The 24,413-nt window shown below is 35.8% G+C and overlaps 1 protein-coding gene across 7 annotated transcripts in view; it reads right to left on the bottom strand.

Moving 5' to 3' along the window:
• Nucleotides 1–24,413, bottom strand: part of MBD5 (methyl-CpG binding domain protein 5) — a 491,337-nt gene that overhangs the window by 420,951 nt on the left and 45,973 nt on the right. Inside the window, exon 1 of one of the 7 annotated variants that reach the window (XM_070390096.1) lies at nt 19,120–20,497. The exons of the other annotated variants lie outside the window; for them this stretch is intronic. The gene's annotated coding sequence lies outside the window, so the exon portion shown is untranslated. Of the gene's footprint in view, nt 1–19,119; nt 20,498–24,413 lie in introns of those variants that run through there. 7 annotated transcript variants of the gene reach the window in all.

Here is a 24,413-nt window from a genome sequence, read left to right as displayed (position 1 = left end):
GTGTCAATTTTCAACCAAAAAATAAGGAAAAATGATGGCAACAAGAAAATGTTATTAGTTGGAGATGGAAGATAAGGGAGTGGATTGCTTGAGAGAGAGAGAAAAAAGGCCTCAGGGAAAAAAAAAAAATCTGCCACCACTAAATGTCAAAAATATTCTATAAATAGTAACAAAGATACCCTGTATTTACATAATGACTTTCTTCCAAAGAATTCGTGATGATATACATATTTTTTTAAATGAAGACAATTTTTTAAAGAAGATAAGCCAATGTAGGGTAAGCTTGAATCACTCTTGAAAAGTATATATTTGTGCAGTATTTCCAAAATAAAAAAAACAAAAACACAAGTGTATTAAAGACATTGTTTGTTTTTAAATCTGAGATGAAGATTTTATCAGGCCTAAGTTTCCACTGAAAGGTCAATGTAACAATGATGAAAAATTTATACTTATTGAAACAATGACTTGGAAATCAACAAACATTTACTGAATTATTTAATATTTTTAAAAGCTATATTTTAAGAGGTAGAAAATAAGGGAAAATAATATCTAAGATCTGTCAAAATTGCTTTATTTATTCAATGGCTATTATAGTATCTTTTGTTTTATATGTCCTTGTGTTTATATCCAAATAAAGATGAAGCTTCTAGTTAGGCATGTCACAGGGAGTTGGTGGCATCTTTTATGAGAAGAGAAGCAAGGAAAAGGCTAAGCAATTTGCCCAATGTTAATGGCAAAACAAGGTAGAGATCTTGTTTTTGACTTCAAGTACAATGCTTTTATGTATTATATAAATCTGTAATCCACAAAATGAAACTAAGTATTAAATTGCAAAAAGGAAAAAAAATTGTATACAGTATTTGTAAGTCAGGCTGTCAATTTTGGAGGGCAATCTTTATCTAGCAGGAAAGTTTCCTGATAGCAAAAATGTGAAGGATTAAAAAATATTTGTTATAAATGATGTAAACAATGGATAAAAAGAGAAATATTTCAATAAGGGCATGGTGGAATATAGGGCTTTGATTGGGATGCTCTCTATCTAATTTGGGGGTGAAATACTATAAATATTATAAAGTAAAATATACATAATATACTTGGGGAAAGAATGTATGATATCTTTACATCTCACTTAAAAAATGTTTAACAATGAAAGTATGCTTACTGACTTTCAACCAAGCAGAGGTTATGATTTAAAACCATAAATAAAATTAATATGCAATCCTTTAAAAAATATTTTCCACTTGAGAGTATTTCTCAATATTTCAAAAGTCATAATCATAATCTCTTTCACAACCAAGGAAAAGTAGCTTTGTGAATATGCTTATATCTTGATTTTTGAAACTAAGATTCACTAACATATTACAGAGCAGATATATTTGATGGTTATTAAGAACAAAAGGGAAACACAAATTTTACACATTTGACTTCTGATTAATTTCACTATAATCAGAAGTCAAAACTGTAATGTGCTGCTGATGGAAATCAGCAAACGTGGGCAATAACAGAGTTCACATTCTAGGAATGAATATATTTGGGTTTGAACCTCCACTCTCTCACACAGTATTTGAATAACTATGGGCAAGTGACTTCTTTGTACCCATTTCTTCGTAAATTTGTTGTGAGGATCATAGGAAATCATGACTAAATGAGCAAGAAAGCATAATGCTTAGTAAATACTGGTTATAATTACAAGAATTTTATAGAGGATAACATATTCATTCTATCGGAAACAAGCCAAATGTTTTGAAATTGGGCCAAGGCTACTAGCAAAAAGGTAACATTATTTTGTTCCTTTTTGAGTTGCAAATGCACAAGATAGTTCTGTAATAAAAACCTCCATCCCCTGAAATCTCATGCAGATTAAGAAATGCACCTATAACAATTATATGAGGTTAATGTTTTATCCTTCAACTGGACAAAAAACTTCATAAGGTTTTGGATCATTTTGGTTCTTTTACCACTTACCCTAATACTAGTGCTCTGGTGTATGGCAGTGACTCCGTAAACAACCATTGAATGAGTAAGTGAATGAATGAGCTAATACCAACCACAGAAGATACAGAAGGGCCAAAAGATGAATAATGGAAAATATGACCATCCGAGATAAAGAAAAATCCACAATGAGATGCTAGTGGTCCTGGGCAAATGGCAAAGACCTGAGAAGTTTAGAGAATCTGTGAGTCAAAAGGAGTAAAGACTTGAAATCTTGACAGGGAGACGGATATACACTTTAAAAAAGGTAAGATAACACAGAAAACACTGAATGAGTGACAAGAATCTGAAAATTCAGGTTTTATAATGAGAGATCCTCACATATAAACCCTGCAGTGTTTCTGGAGACAGCAGTTTCAGTCTAAGACTACAGAGTCCTAGCCTACTCTAGGACCAGAGAGAGGAAATTATACTTTCACAAAGTCTGAAGGATCCAGGAAAAGTGCCTTCGGTTTTGCACAAGAAGGATGAAATGTTTCTCTAAAGAGGAAAGAAGCATGGAAGGACACAGCACCAAAAAGAATGAGGCTACAGAACAAATGAAAGCAGAAAGACTCAGTCTAAAAGTTATTTCTATAGTATCACATTGAAGTAAATAAAAGGAAATATTAAGCATACTGGCCATGTGGAAGATTAAGTGATTTACCTACTAAATTAATGTAATCACTTTCAAAATGAGTAGTTACTGTTATTTTATATGGTCTGTGTGCTAAAATACCTGAAATTACGCCACAAAGTTCTGAGTGACAGTTCAGTAGGCAATGTGTAGAAGAAACAGAAGGATTAAAGCTATGATTCTGGAGCAGACCCAGAGTCAGGGGCATCAGGTCATCTAAGCACATGGGCATCCATCTGGAGAAGCCTTCTGAGTGAGTGCTGCCTTGGGTTGTGCTGCAGTACAGGATCCTTTCACAGATAGTAATTAGGATTTGTGGGATGTGCCCATCACCTCTCTGCCCTGTTGACTGCAAGTTGTCCCCTGGTTATTTGCAGGGGAGTGGTTCAGGACCCATGCAGGATCTGCAGATGCTCAAGTTCCAGAGTAGGTTGTTACATGGAGGGCCGGCTCTACTCTTATTCCTCCTCAGAGCCAGATATTTTGCTATGAGTAACAGAGATATATCAGTGACTTCTTATCAAGGTTGATTTTGCTTGGCTCCATTTTCCATACATTCTCTATAGTTCAAACTATCTTTAATCTTTCTGAGAAATTTCATATTCCTCTGATTTTACAGTTTAAGCCACAGAAACAGTAAGGGAGCAGAGAACATAGGTAATTTTCCACCGGAACACAATTAATTAGGAGTTAACTGCGTATCTCATATGTTACATCCTAGAAATGATTATAAATTTTACATGTATAACAATTTAAAAAAACAAGAACTCCATCTTCACAGAGTTTTTATTCCGATGTTTGGGAGAATTGCAGAGGTTTGAAGTGAACGTAGCTCAGCTGTGTCCGACTCTTTGTGATCTCATGGACTATAGTCCATGCAATTCTCCTGGCCAAAATACTGGAGTGGGTAGCCGTTCCCTTCTCCAGGGGATTTTTCCAACCCAGGGATCGAACCCAGGTCTCCCACACTGCAGGCAGATTCTTTACCAGCCGAGTTCAAGAACTCTTTACCAGGGAAGCCCAGGAATATTGTACTGAGTAGCCTATCCCTTCAGCAGATCTTCCCAACCCAGGAATCAAACCAGGGTCTCCTGCATTGCAGGTAGATTCTTTACCAGCTAGGCTACCAGGGAATCCCATGGTAGCAGAGGTTTAGAGAAGACGGTCAGTAAGTTAACATTTAACTACTTTTACTTTGCCTAGCATTCTGACACTATGAGCCATGAACTGCTTCTTACAGTGATATATACTATAAAGAAACTATGCTCTTTAGGGTACAGGAATTATCCTTACATTTAATATAAGTGCCTCTGCAGCAAATGCTTCTCTATATTTAATCCTACCTTCCTTTATTGCATTTTGCAAAAATATATTTATTCTTCTCATCATAAAAGTAACAGCTACATTACAGAAATATTGGAATCTAGAAGAAAAAAAAAATAAGGTCCTAATCTTAGCACCTGAATACAACCATTTAGCATTTTGCTACATTTCCTTCTAATATTTTTTTTCTCTTTTCTTTTAAAAATTAATTTATTTAATTGGAGGCTAATTACTTTACAATATTGTAATGGTTTTGCCATACATTGACATGAATCAGCTATGGGTGTACATGTGTTCCCCATCCTGAACCCCTCTCCCTCCCCATCCCATCCCTCAGGGTCATCCCAGTGTACCAGCCCTGAGCACCATCTCATGCATCGAACCTGGACTGGCGATCTGTTTCACATGTGATAATATACACGTTTCAATGTTATTCTCTCAAATCATCCCACCCTCGCCTTCCCCCACAGAGTCCAAAAGACTGTTCTTTACATCTGTGTCTCTTTTGCTGTCTCGCATATAGGGTCATCGTTATCATATTTTTAGATCCCATATATATGCATTAGTATACTGTATTGACATTTTTCTTTCTGACTTACTTCACTCTGTATAACATGCTCCAGTTTCATCCACCTCATTAGAGTTGATTTGAATGTATTCTTTTTAACGGCTGTGTAATATTCCATTGTGTATATGTACTATAGCTTTCTTATCCATTTGTCTGCTGATGGACATTTAGGCTGCTTCTATGTCCTGGCTATTGTAAACAGTGCTGTGATGAACATTGGGGTACACGTGTGTCTTTCAATTCTGGTTTCCTCGGTGTGTATGTCCAGCAGTGGGATTGCTGAGTATTTCCTTTTAACATTTTAAATGCTTAAAGAGCTCTATATTTTCCTAATTATATTATAATACTTTTAAATATTTTCATTTTAAGCATTTCCCTTACTTCATAATATTTAAAGTGTAGCAGATCCACAAACTAATGAAAGAGCCACAGATGTATTTGTCTTTCTCCCTGACCATCTAAAAACTTTCAGAATGAATGTAAATTTTCTATTTTAAGCCTAACAAGTCTTTAAATTGAGGCTCAGTGAAAAAGATTTTAAACCTAAACAATGCTATGTGAAAATATGATGCTTGATATATTTTTAAGTATTATTAAATATAGTAAATGTTGTATTTACATTACCACACACTTTTACTTTAGATTTACTGCTGGATAAAATTAATGGGAAAATCAATGAGATCATTTTTTTCAATAATAAACATTTATTTAGAAACTAGTAAAATACTACATTCCAAACAGTTGCTCAAAAGTTCAGAAAAACAATCATACTTTTAAAAGAATATTTATACAAAGTAAACTACTGAGTTTCTCATGACTCAACATTCCTGGGTCATTTTTTGAGGTTACTTGAAACTTGTGACCTGCAGAAGATATGTCTAAAAATACAGAATACACTGAATTTTCATATACACTGATTTCATTGAAGGGTATGATTTTAATACATCTCTTGCATCACAAGATATAAATGACTCAGTCAGACTACTACTGACTCATATTTAGTATATGGTCACCTGTCTCCTCTGAGGGAAAGATTAATCACTTGCCCCTAATTCCATACTTTCAGACTTCATCTTCACTTTGATTCTAAACTTCCTTTCCTTTAGACTGCTTTTTGTTTTGTTTTGATTTTGTCTTAGTAATCCCCAAAGATCCACTAGAGATAAAGCAGTATTTATTAACATGAAAACATGGTTTATTAAATTAAAATTAAATTAGCTTCTGGGATCTGGACACGAATGAAAATAGGCAAAGGCTAGTTTTAATGGGGAGGAGAGTAGTCACAAATATAACTGAGACACGGATGCCATGGATGGACAGGGACTGCCTCTATGACTGGAGAATTTCAGGAACACAGAAATGGTTTATATTCTGAACTCATCCACCAACAAAAAATATTCTGTGAAGCTTCACTTTCTCTCATTTGTATTATCAAAACTAAGTTCGGTTTTTTAACTACAATATCCTTGGGGTGGTTACTCCTACCAACACTACTGTCACCCTCTAAAACATCTAAAAGTCACTGATATATGACTGATATAAGCCAGGATAAGACTGATATAAGTTAGGCCAAACCCAGTACAGTAAGACCCCTTCATGCCCACCTTCAAATTATGAACTTCCAAAAATGTGAACGTGCATTTGCACATCCAGTCACATAAGTTAGTCCTCGTGCTTGGCATGCATTGTCCTTTGTGTACATCCTCCACAAGTAGTTGTGCTTTTGTGTACAAGCTGGAACTAGATCTGAAAGAGGACAACTTAACTGAACTCCTTGCTGTACAACACAAGGAGCTTACTAATGAAGACCTGACCCTATCGACTGTAGCCTGACAGGCTCCTCTGTCCATGGGATTCTCCAGGCAAGAATACTGGAGAAGGCAGCCATTCCCTCCTCCAGGGGATGTTCCTGACTTGGTGATCAAACCCCTGTCTCTTACATCTTCTGCATTGGCAGGTGTGTTCCTTACCACTAGCACCACCTGAGAAGCCCCCAAGAATTACATATAGCAGTAGTCAATAGCAATGGGAAATGGATCACACAAAATTTATAGTAAAAACTGGCACATCTGCTGTATTTAGAGCAATCTGCTGTTCCGTAAACAAATAGATGAGTAGCAAAATATTATGCCAACAAGCATCCACTAAGTACAGGCACCCACTAAATACACAGGTCATTTAGAATAAAAACTCAGAATCTGATCAGAATTATTGGAATCATAAAACTGAGTCTTGTCTGTCATCCTGTCACAGTCATAAAACTAGAAAGATTCTTATGAATTATTTGGAAAAATATGCTTCCTATTGTTAAGAAAACAAACTCAAGTATTTGTAAAATAGTTGAAAGGAACATTAAAGGGCTCAAGCTCTGAAGCTCTAGATATGAATGAAAATTTTCTGCAAACCTATAAAAATTTGGCTCCTATAAACTCAAAAGAAGAGAAGCTAACCTTGGCTATGAATTCAACAGACTGTTGTTAAACAGGTATTTTTGGCATTTACAATCTACAGTCCATATATTAGAATGCCTTAAGTAGATTCTGAAACTAGTGTGGAATCTGTCAGAGTTCTAAATTCTTAAATAAAAAAAAAAAAAAAAGAAGTTTAGGATACAACTGATCTCTGATGGTCAATGCAAGACTGTGTGACGTATGAGCTCAAGGTATCTTTTCTCTCCTTGGGCTATAAAAGTGTATTTTAAGGCTTTTCCTCCAAAATTATTGTAGAATAAACCAGCTTTTATACAATTTCTCTCAACCTGAATCAGAATTCCCTCCTCTTTTATTCTGAACTTGAAGTATGGGGAGTGATTTTTACTTGTCCTTCAATATCAAGTGCCTCGTTCACAGTAGGGAAATGACACATAATTTTTGAAGCCCATATACTTTGAACCGCATCATCTTGTTCAGTTTAAGAAATATCTACACTTACAATCCTTAATTGAGAAGCCCAAGCCATAGAATGGAAAATGAAAAATCTATTTCATCTACTGCCTTTGATTTTCAAAGCCCATAAAATTTAGGTCTTGCTTCTCCAAGGAAGCAGATATCTTCATGGTTGCTTTACATTCTGTTTCCAAACAAATCATTACTTAATATCTGTATATACACACTTGGGGCTTCCATGGTGGTTCAGTAGGTAAAGAATCTGCTTGCAATGCAGAAGACTGGGGTTTGATCTCTGGGTTGGGAAGATTTCCTGAAAAAGGAAATGGCAACCAACTCCAGTATTCTTGCCTGGAAAATCCCATTGACAGAGGAGCCTGGCAGGTTACAGTCCCTGGGGTCACAAGAGTGGGATATGACTTAGTGACTAAACCACCATCACCACACACCCACTGAGGGATCTGACCGTCTGAGGTTACCTAACTATGTATCAAATCTAATGCAGATCCCATGTCTCCAGTGCTCATGGTAAGACCACTCAAGATGCCAATGAAGTCACCATTCCAACAACACAGAAAAATACTTATTTTTCCATAAAAATGCAGTATCAGGTCAAACAAAAGGCAGTTACAAGATAAATGTGTGCTTTTTATCTGACAATGTCTAGAGAGCAATCAGTTTGAGGAGTTTCAAATTTAAATACAGATGTTACAGAAGTCAGCAAACATTTCTACTATAAAGGGTCATATAGTAAATATTTTTAGTTGTGCAGACTACTTACAATTTCTGTTGAATATTCTATTGTTCATTTAGTTTTTCAACACTTTAAAAATGTAAGACATTTTAGCTTAAGAGCTAAAACAGGTGCAGGCCAGATTTGGAGGGTAGGTGATACTTTGTTGACCCTAATACAGAATAACCTGCTTCTGACTCTACTAGCCTGAGAACCTAGAAAGAAGGAATGGAAATTTGCTCGACCCACTTTACTATTTCTACTGTCCAGTACAGTGACTTGCATAAAGCAGCCATTCGATAAACATTTGACTGAAGAATGAATGGACAAGTAAATGAATGAATGGATGTCAGAATTATTACTTACAACGTTACTTATTTGTACTGCTGGCCATAGCTAGTTCTCTACTATGAGGCATATACATGACTAACTTCACAGCCTCCTTGAGACTGGATGTGTTCCTCTGGTCTGGATCATTTAATTGCAGATGTGAGACCTTCCACTGCTCTTCCTCCCTCTCCCCATTTCTTTCCAGTTTGATGATAAGTGATGACTGAAATGGTGGCTGCTTCATAAAGTCCTTAGATTACTGAGAACAGAGAGATACCTCTGATCATGATGGTCATGTAAGGATATCAAGAAACAAATTTTCACTGTTACTGTTGTTTTAAATTTTCTCACTACTTCATAATATAGTCTATCTTGATTGATACAGTACCAATCATACTCATCATCAGGCTACACATATCCTATTTTAAAACTCACACTTCACTGTAGTACAAAGCAGAGAGACAAAAGCATCTCTCTGCTGAAAAAATCAAGTGCTCTGAGCCTTCAAGTCATTTCTAAGGGTGATGGAGGGCAAATCACCAGTCATTTCAACTTTATGACCTGTTTTTCTAACCAGGATGGGATAATCAGGATACTTAACTTTCTAAGACTACACTTGCAGGGCAAATTAAGAAGGCAACTATACAGATGCTATTTACAATTGAATAAATTGGCTAATTACTAACATTTCCTAATACTACTAACATTGCAGACTAGTTATTTTGATCATAATACATTGATGTGGAGACTGAATAAAAAACTGGATATGTACTGTCTCATATATTTCTTACAATATAGATGGCTATTTGCTAAAATCCCTGTAAGAGAAATTATACCTATACAAGTATGGCTAATCAATTATTAATCCTGAGACAAAATAGCTACAGATTCAGAAACACTTAAGAGATACATCAAGGAACTGCAATGTATGGATCTTATCTCCTGATTCAAACAAACTCTAAAAAAACAAAAAACAAACAAACAAAAAACCCTCAAAAAGGCAAACTCACAATTGGAAAGGAAAAATCTGAAAGCTGGCATGTATGATAATAATTAAGGACTATTTCTAACTTTTTTAAGTGTGATAGTAATATTTTTAAATAAATATTGAGTTTCTGCTTTTAGATATATATAAATATATATATAAGGTTTTTAAATAAATAAAAATATATAAACAATATATTTATATATATAATATACAAGTAAAACATATATAGTATATATATAATAAAAACATATAAATTAATGTATATTTAATATATTAAAAGTTTTAAAAATAAATATTGAGTTTCTGCTTTTAGATATACATATAGAAATATTTATATATAAAAAGCTCTAATATTATACACACCTTTCAGAATAATTATTTCCATTTCTCTTTCCCTGGTCTAGAGCTTATATAAAGAAAGCTAATGGGACAGAGGTCAGACAAGGAAAAAAGGTTAAGTGTGCAGGGTTCTAGACTTTTATTTCGATTTTAAATGGAGTAAATCAGTTTTCAGTTTTGCCTGTGACTATCAAAGAAGCCCAAGAAACAAATCTGACTAAATTCAGTTTATCCCAGTATGCCCTGCACTTCCTGACTCATCTACAGCAACGGTCCCCAACCTTTTTGGCACCAGGGACCAGTTTTGTGGAAGATAATTTTCCCACAGACCAGGGAGGAAGGGGGATGGTTTCGGGATGATTCACGTGCATTACATTTACTGGGCACTTTATTTCTATTATTAATACATCAGCTCCACCTCAGATCATCAGGCATTGAATCCCAGAGGTTAGAGACCCCTGATCTATACTCCTCCCTAGTTTGCCTCATTCTAGTCTTGGCTTCTTTCCTGAGCCATCTTTTCAATAATCCCTTCTGACAATGCTTTTTCTACTGCACCTCTGTTACTGCTGCTGTAATTACTAATTAACAAATGACAATCCCCTATGCCTCACTGTCTTCACAAAATGCTCTGTCTAGAGACCTATTTGCCTTAATAGAAACCCAGAGGACACCTTTCTCTGGTAGCCCTGTCTAAAGGAAGAAGCCTTTACTCTGCCAACACCCTTTTATTAACAGAGGCTGGGGTAGGGTGAAAAGTTAGCATTACTCCAGCCACTCATTTCCAAATCATTACTGCCACGTCTTCATGTGAAAAAATTTATTTCTTTTAGGTTTACTTGCCATTCATACCACCTAATTTTTTGTTTCCACCGAGGTAATGTTTTTAAATGTAAGAGCAAGGACTGAAAATAGATAAGAAAATCATTTATACAGTTTAAAACTGATTCATGAAAAACAATTACAACACTGAATTTTAACATTAACTTCAAATTCACCAATGTTGGCAATGTTTCCTTAAGTCCAAGAGGTTTTATTTGTACATCAAGAAAAAAGGTTTAATGGCAGTCTGACTTACCTATATTCTCCCCTTCCCCCCAAAAAAGCACAGTAAATCTAAAATTAAGGCAACAGTAACCTTCTTCTCTTCTAAACTGACTTCATCACCACAATAGAATCTCTATCTATTGTCACGTCACACAGTAACAAAAAATCTTCACACTTTTAAGGAGAGCAGGCAATTTAGATTAAATCAGCTACTAAGTAAGAAAATATTGCTTTGTGACGATTATGGTCAGTTCCATAGGAGGGGTCTAAGGCCTCAGGTGTAAGGCCTGAGTGTGCAGAGAACCCAAGGGTGTACAGAGAAACCTAGATGGAGTATTCACTCCATCTTATCACTTCATCTCCAGTGCCATTTTTGTTAAAAGAGCAAACTTTAGGGCTACATATATGCACTCTAGAACACTAACAATGTTAAATCAAAATTTAATTAAAGTAAAACAGAAATTTATATTTCTCAATCAAATCACTGTGGTTTAAGAAAACTAACAGAAAACATACATAAATATTTAACCTTGGTAAAGGAAAAACTACCCCCAGTGAGACCCAAGTGATCTAGTTTTCAGGAGATGAAAATTTAGAATGATAAAACTTCAGTGTTAAATAAATCTGATACATTTAAAATACAAGAGCCTGTCATGGAAAGTAATGATCTATTGTCAGGGACAATCAAGAGCCATTTTATTCAGTTTTTTTTACAACAACTAATTCAGGTGGGCCCTGAAACTCTAAAGTTATATATTATGTCATATGCTAAATCTAAAAGCATTCAACTTACCATTCAATCAAACCTTTAGTTGATATACAGGCCAAATCCCCAGAAAAAAAAATGATAAGCCAAAATTAATCACAATAGAAGGAACAAGTATTTTTCTTTATGCTGTATAACACAGATACTTTGAAAAACATTTTTTTAGACATAGAGAAACCACATTGATAATTTCTAAAATAAAAATTTTACCTATAAAGATAAAAGTACGCATTTTGGCCCATACATTTTCTAAATGCTTATTCCCTGGTAAAACAGGAATCTGCATTGCATCTAAAAATATATTATCCCGAGGGATGACACTTTGTGAGACGGTATGACTTAGTAAACTTATTTTTAACTAAATGATGATTCATTTTCACTATGCAGGTTTCAGGTAACTACAATACATGTACACATAGTCCCATTCTTGGGTATCTGACTTTCAGTAGATCTCAAGACACTGCATCTATTATAATAATAAGTGCTAGTATTATATTGGATAGTATGAGCAGGGCAGAACCTATGTTTGAATTAGCATACTGAATTCTCTAGATGCATATAATAACTAAAGCAAAGTGAACAGATATGTACATTTAGCCATAATATCCTCCAGAAGATAATACGGATCATGTAAGACATTTTGTAAACATGCACTATCCAGAAAGCTTAAATTATTTTCTTCATATAATCTTTCCAATTTACTATTTGATTGCACTATGATCAGTATGCAAAGGCAAACTTAATGATTACAAATCTCAGTGTTAACCATTTATTCCATTTTCAATTAGAAAGAGCTATCCGACATAGTATCTTCAATGAAAAATTTGTAGGACATAAACAACCATCTTTGTTCTTTAAAAGTGTTTAAAACCAATGCATTTTTAAAGACAGTGGGGAGCCTAAGAGAACTTAAAGGACAGAAATGGGTAATTTTGAATTAACATAGAGAAAATATCTAAGATCATCTTTAATGAACAGGATATTCAACAGGTAAATATATTGGGCATATATATTAGTTGTTTCTTCCAGTCCAGCATTTCTCATGATGTACTCTGCATATAAGTTAAATAAACAGGGTGACAATATACAGCCTTGACGAACTCCTTTTCCTATTTGGAACCAGTCTGTTGTTCCATGTCCAGTTCTAACTGTTGCTTCCTGACTTGCATACAAATTTCTCAAGAGGAAGATCAGGTGGTCTGGTATTCCCATCTCTTTCAGAATTTTCCACAGTTTATTGTGATCCACACAAAGGCTTTGGCATAGTCAATAAAGCAGAAATAGATGCTTTTCTGGAACTCCCTTGCTTTTTCCATGATCAAGCGGACGTTGGCAATTTGATCTCTGGTTCCTCTGCCTTTTCTAAAACCAGCTTGAACATCAGGAAGTTCACAGTTCACATATTGCTGAAGCCTGGCTTAGAGAATTTTGAGCATTACTTTACCAGCGTGTGAGATGAGTGCAATTGTGCGGTAGTTTGAGCATTCTTTAGCATTGCCTTACATCATGAGAAACGCTGGACTGGAAGAAACACAAGCTGGAATCAAGATTGCCGGGAGAAATCTCAATCACCTCAGATATGCAGATGACACCACCCTTATGGCAGAAAGTGAAGACGAACTAAAAAGTCTCTTGAAAGTGAAAGTGGAGTGAAAAAGTTGGCTTAAAGTTCAACATTCAGAAAACGAAGATCATGGCATCCGGTCCCATCACTTCATGGGAAATAGATGGGGAAACAGTAGAAACAGTGTCAGACTTCATTTTTCTGGGCTCCAAAATCACTACAGATGGTGACTGCAGCCATGAAATTAAAAGACACTTACTCCTTGGAAGGAAAGTTATGACCAACCTAGATAGCGTATTCAAAAGCAGAGACATTACTTTGCCAACAAAGGTTCATCTAGTCAAGGCTATGATTTTTCCAGTGGTCATGTATGGATGTGAGAGCTGGACTGTGACGAAAGCTGAGCGCCGAAGAATTGATGCTTTTGAACTGTAGTGTTGGAGAAGACTCTTGAGAGTCCCTTGGACTGCAAGGAGATCCAACCAGTCCATTCTGAAGGAGATCAGCCCTGGGATTCCTTTGGAAGGAATGATGCTAAAGCTGAAACTCCAGTACTTTGGCCACCTCATGCGAAGAGTTGACTCACTGGAAAAGACTCTGATGCTGGGAGGGATTGGGGGCAGGCGGAGAAGGGGACGACAGAGGATGAGATGGCTGGATGGCATTACTGACTCGATGGACGTGAGTCTCAGTGAACTCCGGGAGTTGGTAATGGATAGGGAGGCCTGGCGTGCTGCGATTCATGGGGTCGCAAAGAGTCGGACACGACTAAGCGACTGATCTGATCTGATCTATTAGTTGTAACACCATAAGCATTGAGAGATCTCAGCCTGAGTCCCAATGTCTATTATTTAAACACCATGTGACTGTGGACAAGCCACTTCTCTCTACATGCAAATTTTATCATCTCAAAGACAAATACCTATTGTATAGCACATGGAACTCTGCTGAATGTTATGTGCCAGCCTGGATGGGAGTGGGATTTGGGGAGAATGGATACATGTATACCTATGGCTGAGACCCTTCACTGTTCACCTGAAACTATCACAACACTGGTAGTTGGCTATACCCCAATACACAATGATTTTCGTGTTAAAAAAAAATAGTACCTATTTCACTGGATAATTAGGTGTATTAAGTGAGAATATAAAGTGACTTAGCACCATGTTTGCCTCATAACTATGACCATCTGCAAACTCTTCACATATTTATATATATGCACATATACATAAAACAATATCATATATACATACACATAGAAAAATACATTTTACATAAATACCTATGTATATTTATATATGAAGATGGAGTGTGACAGAAAGAGGGAGAGAATATCAAAATCTACTAGGCTACTATTAGTGATTTTTAACTTTAAATGAAAATAATTCTCAGTATTTTAAGCTATGTGTACTGTTTTATTAAATTATTACTTGGAGTTATTATCAAATTATAGTAATACTAAAGTTTTACGCTTACATTTTAAAAGACAGTTGTATAAACAAAACAGTATTAAGATCGTGTTTAATGTTATTTATGTATTTCTAATTTTCACAGTAGCAAAGTTGCCAGAAAAGTGAAAGTGAAGTCGCTCAGTCATGTTCAACTCTTTGAGACCCCATGGACTGTAGCCTACCAGGCTCCTTCGTCCACAGAATTTCCCAGCCAAGAGTACTGGAGTGGGTTGCCATTGCCTTTCCCAGGAGATCTCTCCAACCCAGGGATCGAACCCTGGTCTTCTGCATTGCAGGCAGACGCTTTACCATCTGAGCCACCAGGGAAGCCCCATTGTTGCCAGACTTTTCCATAATTCTAACAATCTAGAACATGCTAGGAAGTATCAGCTATAACAATACAAAAATGAAAAAACTCTCCAAGTTATATTTTGGACAAAATGGTGAAATGTGAACTAGAGATACGCCCTCAAACTTTTATACCTGGTACCCTATCCATTTCTTCATTAAAGAACCTTGATCCTACCATGATAAAAACAGAATTTTGCCTGAGGATTTTTTGTTGGTTTGTTTTTCCATGGGTTCTTAATGATTTTAACAGTTGTGCTGATACTTTTGAATAAAGCAGCTGAGATTACTCTGTCCTACTAGTAGCAAACATACTACAAATATTAAATTACTCAAGTGGATATTACATACATCATCACATAAAAGCACCAGAGACTTAATCTCACCCCTAAAGTAGAATGCTATGTTGATATAGAGAGAAAAGTCTTTAGGGAAGTGTCACCTGTTTTGTCCTCTGATCTTATTCAGCATTTGCATTAATTAATGAAGACACTGAAAAGATAAGGATAAAATGGCTTAGCAATAATTTGTATAAATAGGAACCACCTACTGTTGAGTTTCCCACAACCTTCTTATTATCCAGCATTGTGACATAGATGGTAAACACATTAAGACAGTATAAGGTGACATTTATATAAATGTTAATCTAGAAGAAAGCACTGGCTGGATAACCATTTAGTGTGAGGTCTTAAGGTAGACTCCTGTCAATAAGGAAAAAAACATAAAAGCCAACAACAGTGGACTAACCAAATAAATTATGGTTCTTCCATTTAGTATGCTGCTGCTGCTGCTAAGTCGCTTCAGTCGTGTCCGACTCTGTGCTACCTCATAGACAGCAGCCCACCAGGCTCCCCCATCCATGGGATTCTCAGGCAAGAACACTGGAGTGGGTTGCCATTTCCTTCTCCAATGCATGAAAGTGAAAAGGGAAAGTGAAGTCGCTCAGTCATGTCCGACTCTTAGCGACCCCATGGACTGTAGCCTACCAGGCTCCTCTGTCCATGGGATTTTCCAGGCAAGAGTACTGGAGTGGGGTGCCATTGCCTTCTCCATCCATTTAGTATAGTTCTATCTTGAATTTTAAAATTATGCTGACAAATACAAAGATATGGAAATATACTTATGATGTATCAAATGAAAAAAGGTCATTTAACAGTATGAACATTTTGATCCTATTTAAAAAATTAAAATGGAGATAGATACATTTCTCTGTTTCTCACTTCCCTCTTCTACCTTTACATTGTATATTTATGCAAAATAAAAAGTAAGTAATGAAAAACATGTATGCTAACAGTGGATATCTCTGAACAATGAAATTATACATTTAGAAACTTTCCTTTCTTTTATCCATACATTTTTTCAAAAGAGATCACATGTTGTTTCTGAAACATTAAAAAAAATTAAATGAATGCATCCTGCATTAGCTAAAATGTTGGGTCTTAGATTAAAGATTTAGACTTTTTGGGTATAGATTTTGGGTCTAGAATTGGGTCTTAAGATTCTCAATTCCTAAAAAACTTTGTTATTTTCCTTTACCTACTGGTAATAATATATCACTTAAAATTATAACCAGAGAATGAAAACCTTTTTTATAAATGACTTCAAATTTTAAAGGAAAGGTCAAATTTTAAATGAAATAATTAAGTAACTGTTAGCAAAACTAGATGAAAAATTAGATACAGAATCTATCAATATGGTACAAACAGCAATGACATAGTGAAAGCAAAAACAGGTACACACTAACTGTTGATTAGTTACAGTTATCACTCATAATCTCCTCACTTAAGATGACTCCCAAATCATAAAAGCAACGAAAAAGGAACCTATCAATGCATTATCAGTGGGAATACTTGATGAATGAACAATTGCAATGTACAACCAAATCAGACTTTCTTCAACAGAAGTTACTTGTTGGACGTATGCTATAACCTAATGTAGAAAAAACTCTTGGATTCAGATATGATCTCAAAGGGATAGCATAACACTCAAATAACTAATGTAAGATCTGCTTCTTCAAATACATTCCCCAAAACATTCTCTCCTTAGGATGATCCCAGAAACAAAGTTTATGTTGCCAGATCCCCCAATCCCACTAAAAATATCTTTTTAGGTCCAACTGAATATGCAGATTCACAGGACAACCACAAGGGACCCCAGACAATAGTCTACCCAGAATGTTACAAGACAAGTTGACGTTTGCCAGCAGGGCAGTGCCAGCTATTCCTCTTCTGCAGGAGACCTTGTAGCAGTCCACATAATGGTTCACACAGCTAGCAGGGAGCTCTTTTCTGGCCTCCTAGATCAAGGCTTCATTACAAGATGAGATCCATATTAGACAGATGAGGAAGCACTGATTTTAGAGACCTCATACCCTACCAGGTGTCTGTCAGCATCTTTGTATCAATTCCACAGGCCTCGCTTCCAGGACCCATTTATGAAAGTCACCACATTCAGGAAAACCCAAATATATGGCTTCTTGCCAGGTATTAATAGTGCTATCAGTACAGATGAAGTTTATCAATTTTTACCATAAGCAATGTCGCCTAGTGACACAGCTGATATATTACCCTTATCAGGTTACCAAGGAAACAGAGCTCGCAGTTAACAGAAGGTCAAACTCTCACGCTGAAGGGGAAAGGTTTTGTTAAACCTTTGCCCACACAGGGCAAGACACTTTATTATAGCATGGGTGTGAAATGAGAATAAGAATGACAACTCAGTTACCATGAGATTTTAAAACTCAGCTTTGGAAGATTGAGGGGCTGGGCGAGGGATGAAGTTGGGTGTAGTGTAAGACAGGGGACAGGAATTGAATGAAATTATTTTGTAACTCTGAACAGCATCCCACTTCCATGAGTTTTAATTCCAGTTAACAGTCAAATAAAAACAAAAACAGAATCTAAATTCAGTGGTTTTGTTTTTTAAGTAAATCTATATCCAATATAGATTACACCAATACTTATTGAGCACCTTGATGTATCATGATCTGTGCAACATGTTGGGAATGCCATCTCTGCTCTCTAGGCGTTCCCAAAAAACTTTAACAACAAAACTTGGTGGTGCCAAAAATTCTCTGAAGAACAAAAGAAGCCAGAAAGGATGTTCAAGTCAAATCTGACATGGTAAATAAGAATGAAACAAGCAGACAAATGAAGTGCATTCTTCACTTAAGGTCCAGCTTGAGCAAAGGTGAGGAAAACATAGTGAATATGGTAGATTTAAAAACAGTTTAGTACTGCTGAGGGAAATACTAAGGTGAATAGTAGATTGTGAGACATGAGGCATCATGATGAGCTGAACATAAAATATTTACCTATTAACACAGTATTTAAAAAATCTACAAATATGTATAAATCTAGCCAGTGAAAATAATGCTGTAACTGCCTCTTGGCACTTGCTACCTCCAAAACTTTAACAAACCATCTAGTTAATTTTGGAATACACAAATAACAGATATGTTTTATTAACCACACATCAATTAAATGCTAAATTTATCTTTTCAGTTCTGCTTTGTATATATTCCAGCCAATGAGCATTAATAGAAAATCTTCCTATCTTTAAGAAAAATCACACAGAGTTTAGAGTGTTTTCTACTAAAAAAACTATAATCCATGGAATATTCAAATTTAGCATTTTATTTTGTTTAACTTTCCTATCCCTCACTTTCCATGTCAGCTCTCATTTATCTAACAGGTGGTAATTTACACATTCAACTTTGAGACACTTCACATTTTAATTCATACTGTGATATCCCCTGTATTAATTTCCTTTCCTAAGAATGGTCATCCTACATTATTTTTGAACGATGATCTGAAATGCTCATGATACTGCTGCTGATTTTGTTAGGTAACATTCTGGCTTCAACTATGGGATGGAGGATGGTCACAGGCTAGAAAAACATAGAAACACCACAAAAACTCCTAAGTTTGCTCTTCTAAGCTGATAGCTGGAACTTTAAACAATAGGTTTACACAGCCTACCAGGGTCCAGCTTCCTCCAATCTTAAAGCTATTCTCACTCCACGTTCCTTCCCTTTCTGTCTTAACAATGCTGGGACATACAAGGCTATATGAAAATAGGAAAGCCTTGATATGGGTTCCATGTGGCTAGAAAGAAGTCTGCTAGGCCCTTCTTGGTACATGCTCCAGAATAAAGCAAAGATGGCTTACCCTTTCCTTGTTCCTGCCCTGAACAGGTAGGGCTTATACATGAGAAAATCGGGGATGAAGTTGGGAGCTATCTAGTTCCAAATCTTCTTTTGGAAAATGTGATGTCTAAATTTATTTTCTCAGATGCAGGCTATGCAATTCCATCTCTGTCAGACTCCAACGTATTGAAGAATCTCACCTGCTCATTGGGTAATAGGACTTGAAGGAGGCAAAACAAGCAAGAACCATGATTTTAGCTATTAAGAAGTGACCACAACACATAATTTCAGCTCTTACAAATGTATTCAGAAATACCTTAATATAAGAGCAGTAGACTATACATAAGAACAAACTGCTGTCAACATTTTAAGCATTATTTTTAATACATCAATTACTAAAGGAATATAGGAAGGAAAAAAGGACAGAAGGGAAGAAGAAAAGAAGGGAAGCTGGCCAATGTAAAGCCTCCAATTATTTGTCAAGTAGTTACATCAAAGCTTTTGGGTTTCCCTTGTGGCTCAGTTGATAAAGAATCTGCCTGCAACTTGGGAGACCTGGGTTCGAACCCTGGGTTGGAAAGATCCCCTGGAGAAGGTAAAGGCTACCCACTCCAGTATTCTGGCCTGCAGAATTCCATGGACAGTCCATGGAGTTGCAAAGAGTCCGACAAGACTGAGCGACTTTCACTTCACTTTAACTTTAGTGCTCTTTTGATTGTCACTAGGTAAGAGGACGAGGGTGAGTTCAACTGTGAGGCTTGACTGTCCCTATGAAAAATGGCTGGGAATAGACAAGGTTGGGGCTGGGGGCAGTAGTGAGCCTCAGAGAAAGGTAAGGAGCAGCAAAAATTAGTGTGTCCAAGGAGTTATGAGAAAGAATGCAGATTTGATCTTGGGTAGCACCAGCTTCTAACTGAGCTTAGCTGGAAGAAGCAGCAATGTGGAAGAGGTCTTTGTGCAGTGGTAACACTTGAAGATAAGCAGTAGGAGCAGTAAGTTTTTGTGATATCTACTTTATATAAAGCAGAGGCATAAATATTATCTGCCTGGTATTGGAGACTGCAGTCCCGTGATCCCAGGAAAAGGAATTTTATCAGTACTGAACAAGTATATCAAGTTTCTAGTCTGATCAAACAGGGTGACAATGGTGGGAGAAGGGTATACCTTATTGGCATTAACGTACTTACAGACTCAACCTAGGAATTTAGACAATGGGCTAAAAACAAGAAAGATCAATGTCCATCTAAGAATGAGCTAACTAATAGGTTGGGCAGGGTCTGCAGTCAAAGGTCTCAGATACAAGTAAATAAAAAAGTAGCAATATTATAATTGGTATAGTCAGAGGTTTTATAAGATGTATAAATTGTACAGTGGTGGCAAAAGCTGCCCTTAGAGAGGCCTCATCAAAATCACCAACATTTTTTTTCTTTTAGTAAGTCAGCCCTTACAGAGACAGATTCATCCAAAACAAGCCTTAGCAAAGCAATCAGCAAACTAAGCCCACTGTCTGTTTTTGTTAAAAAAAAAAAAAAAAAGTTCTATTGGAACAGAATCATACCCATTCATTTGTATACTGTCTGAGGCTAGTTTTGCACCACAAAAGCAAAGTTGAGTCTGGCTTATAAAACATACAGGGCCCTACTCATGGCCCTTTACAGGAAAAAACGTTTTGACCCCGATAAGAAAGAATCCTAAAGATACCCAGCTTCTGTTCCTGCCATATTTTACTTCTATTTCTCAGGTAAATTAAAACCTGAATGTTTTTCAATGGCAAGATATAAACTAAAACTGAGACAAAAAATGTATATAGGTCCTAAACTTTCAGGAAAGATAACAAGTTCAGAACATCTGAAGAATAACTTAAATTCTGAAGAAACCAAAGAAATATTGGTACTCAATCCATCCACAATCCCTAAAACAAATTCTAAAAGTAATATATAACTCAAATTTCCTTAAAAATTTGTTTTTGTTTTTCTCCCTGTTATTGATCAAGACAATTCTCAAAAATTTTATTAGAATACTAAAAGAGAGACAGGCTAAGTGTATTGCTTCTCAAATTGGGTCTCAGAGCCTAAGGAATTTGTAAAGTCTTCTCAAAAATTCTTGTGTTCTTTAAAACAATTCATAATTTTCTAGAAAATAATCTACTATATATATTTCCTTTTAGAGTAGTATAAACAATAGTAAATTTCAGAAGTCCTTATCTGAATATACCAGTGGTGGAAAGAAAAATGACCCACCCCCTCAAAATAATAGTAATATAGTTAAAACTCAGGAATGACTTTATAATTTGAGTACTATTAACCATTAAAAATTTCTAAGCACAAATTCAAACTAGGTATTTGTTTGTTTCTAACAGTAATCATATATCTGCAAAACAAAATATCATTAACATGAAGTTAAAACAAGACTTCACCAAAAGTTTATATTATTATGAGCTTATTGAACACAGAAAAAGTGTTAAATATTTAAATTACTGAACACAAAATATAAAATTATATACATTTTGAAAGCATGTTAAGGGACTCAAATTCCAATGATTAGGGCAGCTGAAAATGCAGTTTAAAAATATGCAAATTTGGAATAAAGACTGTAAACATTTTTAAGAGCTGGAACTGTGCTTTTTTTCCTTCTTACTTTTTAGAAATTAAGATTCTAGGAAGCAAAGTCAAATTTTTGCATCTTGCAAATTTCCTCTAAAAAAACTGAAAATGATGTTATTCATTAGTGTATATATATATTATTATATCTATTCATCTGAAGCTTAAGACTGACAATAGAAAAAGAATTTGTGAAACAATTTTATGATAATTCTGACTTCAATCTAATAAGCAAACAAATTGGGAAAGTATTTTCAGCTAACATGACAAAATTTTAATATCCATCTATAGAATACATTTTTACATATTCATACTCAATAAATAAAAAATTAAATCCTCAATAGATAAAAAAAAATCAGTGGATATTCTATTAAAACAAAAGGAAGTATCAATGGTAAAAAAAATACATGAGAAATATTTAACACCCTAAGGACACAAATATATAAAAAGTAAAGATTGCAAAGAAGAGAAAATCCAAAGCTTTCAATGGTACAATAAGACAGTTTGATATAGTGCCTAAGTAGACGTCTAAATTAGCTTCATCTAAGTAAACTGAGGGCTTCCCTGGTGGCTTAGCTGGTAAAGAATCTGCCTGCAGTGTGGGAGACCTGGATTTGATCCCTGGGTTGGGAAGATCCCCTGGAGAAGGGAATGGCAACCCACTCCAGTATTCTGGCCTGGAGAGTTCCATGGACTGTACTGTCCATGGGGTCGCAGAGGGTCGGACATGACTGAGGGACTTCCACTTTCGCTTCTTTTCAAGTAAGATGGAGTCAGATGTTGATACTTGTGGATTTTCTTGCTGGAAGTACGTCAAGGCTGTATATTGTCACCCTGCTTATTTAAATTATATGCAGAGTACATCATGAGAAACGCTGGGCTGGAAGAAACACAAGCTGGAATCAAGATTGCCGGGAGAAATCTCAATTACCTCAGATATGCAGATGACACCACCCTTATGGCAGAAAGTGAAGAGGAACTAAAAAGCCTCTTGATGAAAGTGAAAGAGGAGAGTGAAAAAGTTGGCTTAAAGCTCAACATTCAGAAAACGAAGATCATGGCATCTGGTCCCATCACTTTATGGCAAATAGATGGGGAAACAGTGGAAACAGTGTCAGACTTTATTTTTTGGGCTCCAAAATCACTGTAGATGGTGACTGAAGACATGAAATTAAAAGATGCTTACTCCTTGGAAGGAAAGTTATGACCAACCTAGATAGCGTATTCAAAAGCAGAGACATTACTTTGCCAACAAAGGTCCGTGTAGTCAAGGCTATGGTTTTTCCAGTGGTCATGTATGGATGTGAGAGTTGGACTATGAAGAAAGCTGAGCGCCGAAGAATTGATGCTTTTGAACTATGGTGTTGGAGAAGACTCTTGAGAGTCCCTTGGACTGCAAGGAGGTCCAACCAGTCCATTCTAAAGGAGATCAGCCCTGGGATTTCTTTGGAAGGAATGATGCTAAAGCTGAAACTCCAGTACTTTGGCCACCTCATGCAAAGAGTTGACTCATTGGAAAAGACTCTGATGCTGGGAGGGATTGGGGGCAGGAGGAGAAGGGGACAACAGAGGGTGAGACGGCTGGATGGCATCACCGACCTGAGGGACGTGAGTTTGAGTGAACTCCGGGAGATGGTGATGGACAGGGAGGCCTGGCGTGCTGTGATTCATGGGGTCGCAAAGAGTTGGACACGACTGAGCGACTGAACTGACTGAAGTAAACTGACAATATGAAAGATAGCTTTAAAAATCTTCATAGTGATTTCCCTGGCATTCCAGGGGTTAAGACTCCATGCTTCCACTGCAGGGAGCGTTCCTAGTAGGGAACTAAGATACCACATGCCACATGTCTCAGCCAAACCATTAAAAAAAAAAAAAGCTTATAAACTTTAAATCAGGAATTTCATTTTCAAAAATTCTAGTCTTTGGAAATTGAGATGATGATAAACTCTCATGTAAAAGAATATTCATTGCTGTGGAATAATAATGAAATATTAGAAATGATCTAAGATTAAATACTAAGAGAATGACAAAGTTACAGTGCATACACACAAAGAAATAATACATTTAAAAGCTTTGAATAAAATGGTTATGTATTAGCAATACCTAAATTCCCCCTTTACTTTGATTAAGAAAAACTAGGTATACAATGCACATGCAAGCAGAAGGGAAGGTATAGAGAAAAAAACATAAGAGGAGGAAAGTGTAGAGAAAAAATAAAAAATAAAAACTTGCCAAAGTCTTAACAGTGATTCCTTCTAATTTTATGTATTTCCTAGATTTATCAAAGTGACAATGAAATAGACTTAAAAACAGGAAAGGGAAACATAAAAAGAAAAAGAAATTCACCACTATGCCACTGATCATTTCATTACTATTACCAGCTACTTATAGTTACAATAATATTGTAATTACTGATCAGTCTGACTTGTATCTCTGATACACAAGGAAGGTTATTTATGACAAAACAAAGAACATTTTGCAAAGGAGTTACATTCTAAATGAAAATTGTATAGGACTGCAAATATTTAAATGTTTAAAGTGAAAAATTAGCCAAAAAATTATTTCTATTATTTTTAAACACTTTGACAAAATTAAAACTCAAAAACTATTTCAAACGCATCATCACTTAGACACTGGGAAACTTTTTTGCAGTGGAGAACAAAATGTATAACACACAAAAAGCGTAAGAAGAGACAGAAGATACCACCATCAG

This window comes from Bos mutus, chromosome 2, assembly GCF_027580195.1.
Source record: "Bos mutus isolate GX-2022 chromosome 2, NWIPB_WYAK_1.1, whole genome shotgun sequence".
NCBI classification, from domain to species: Eukaryota; Metazoa; Chordata; class Mammalia; order Artiodactyla; family Bovidae; genus Bos; species Bos mutus.
This window is presented reverse-complemented; position numbering and strand designations above follow the sequence as displayed.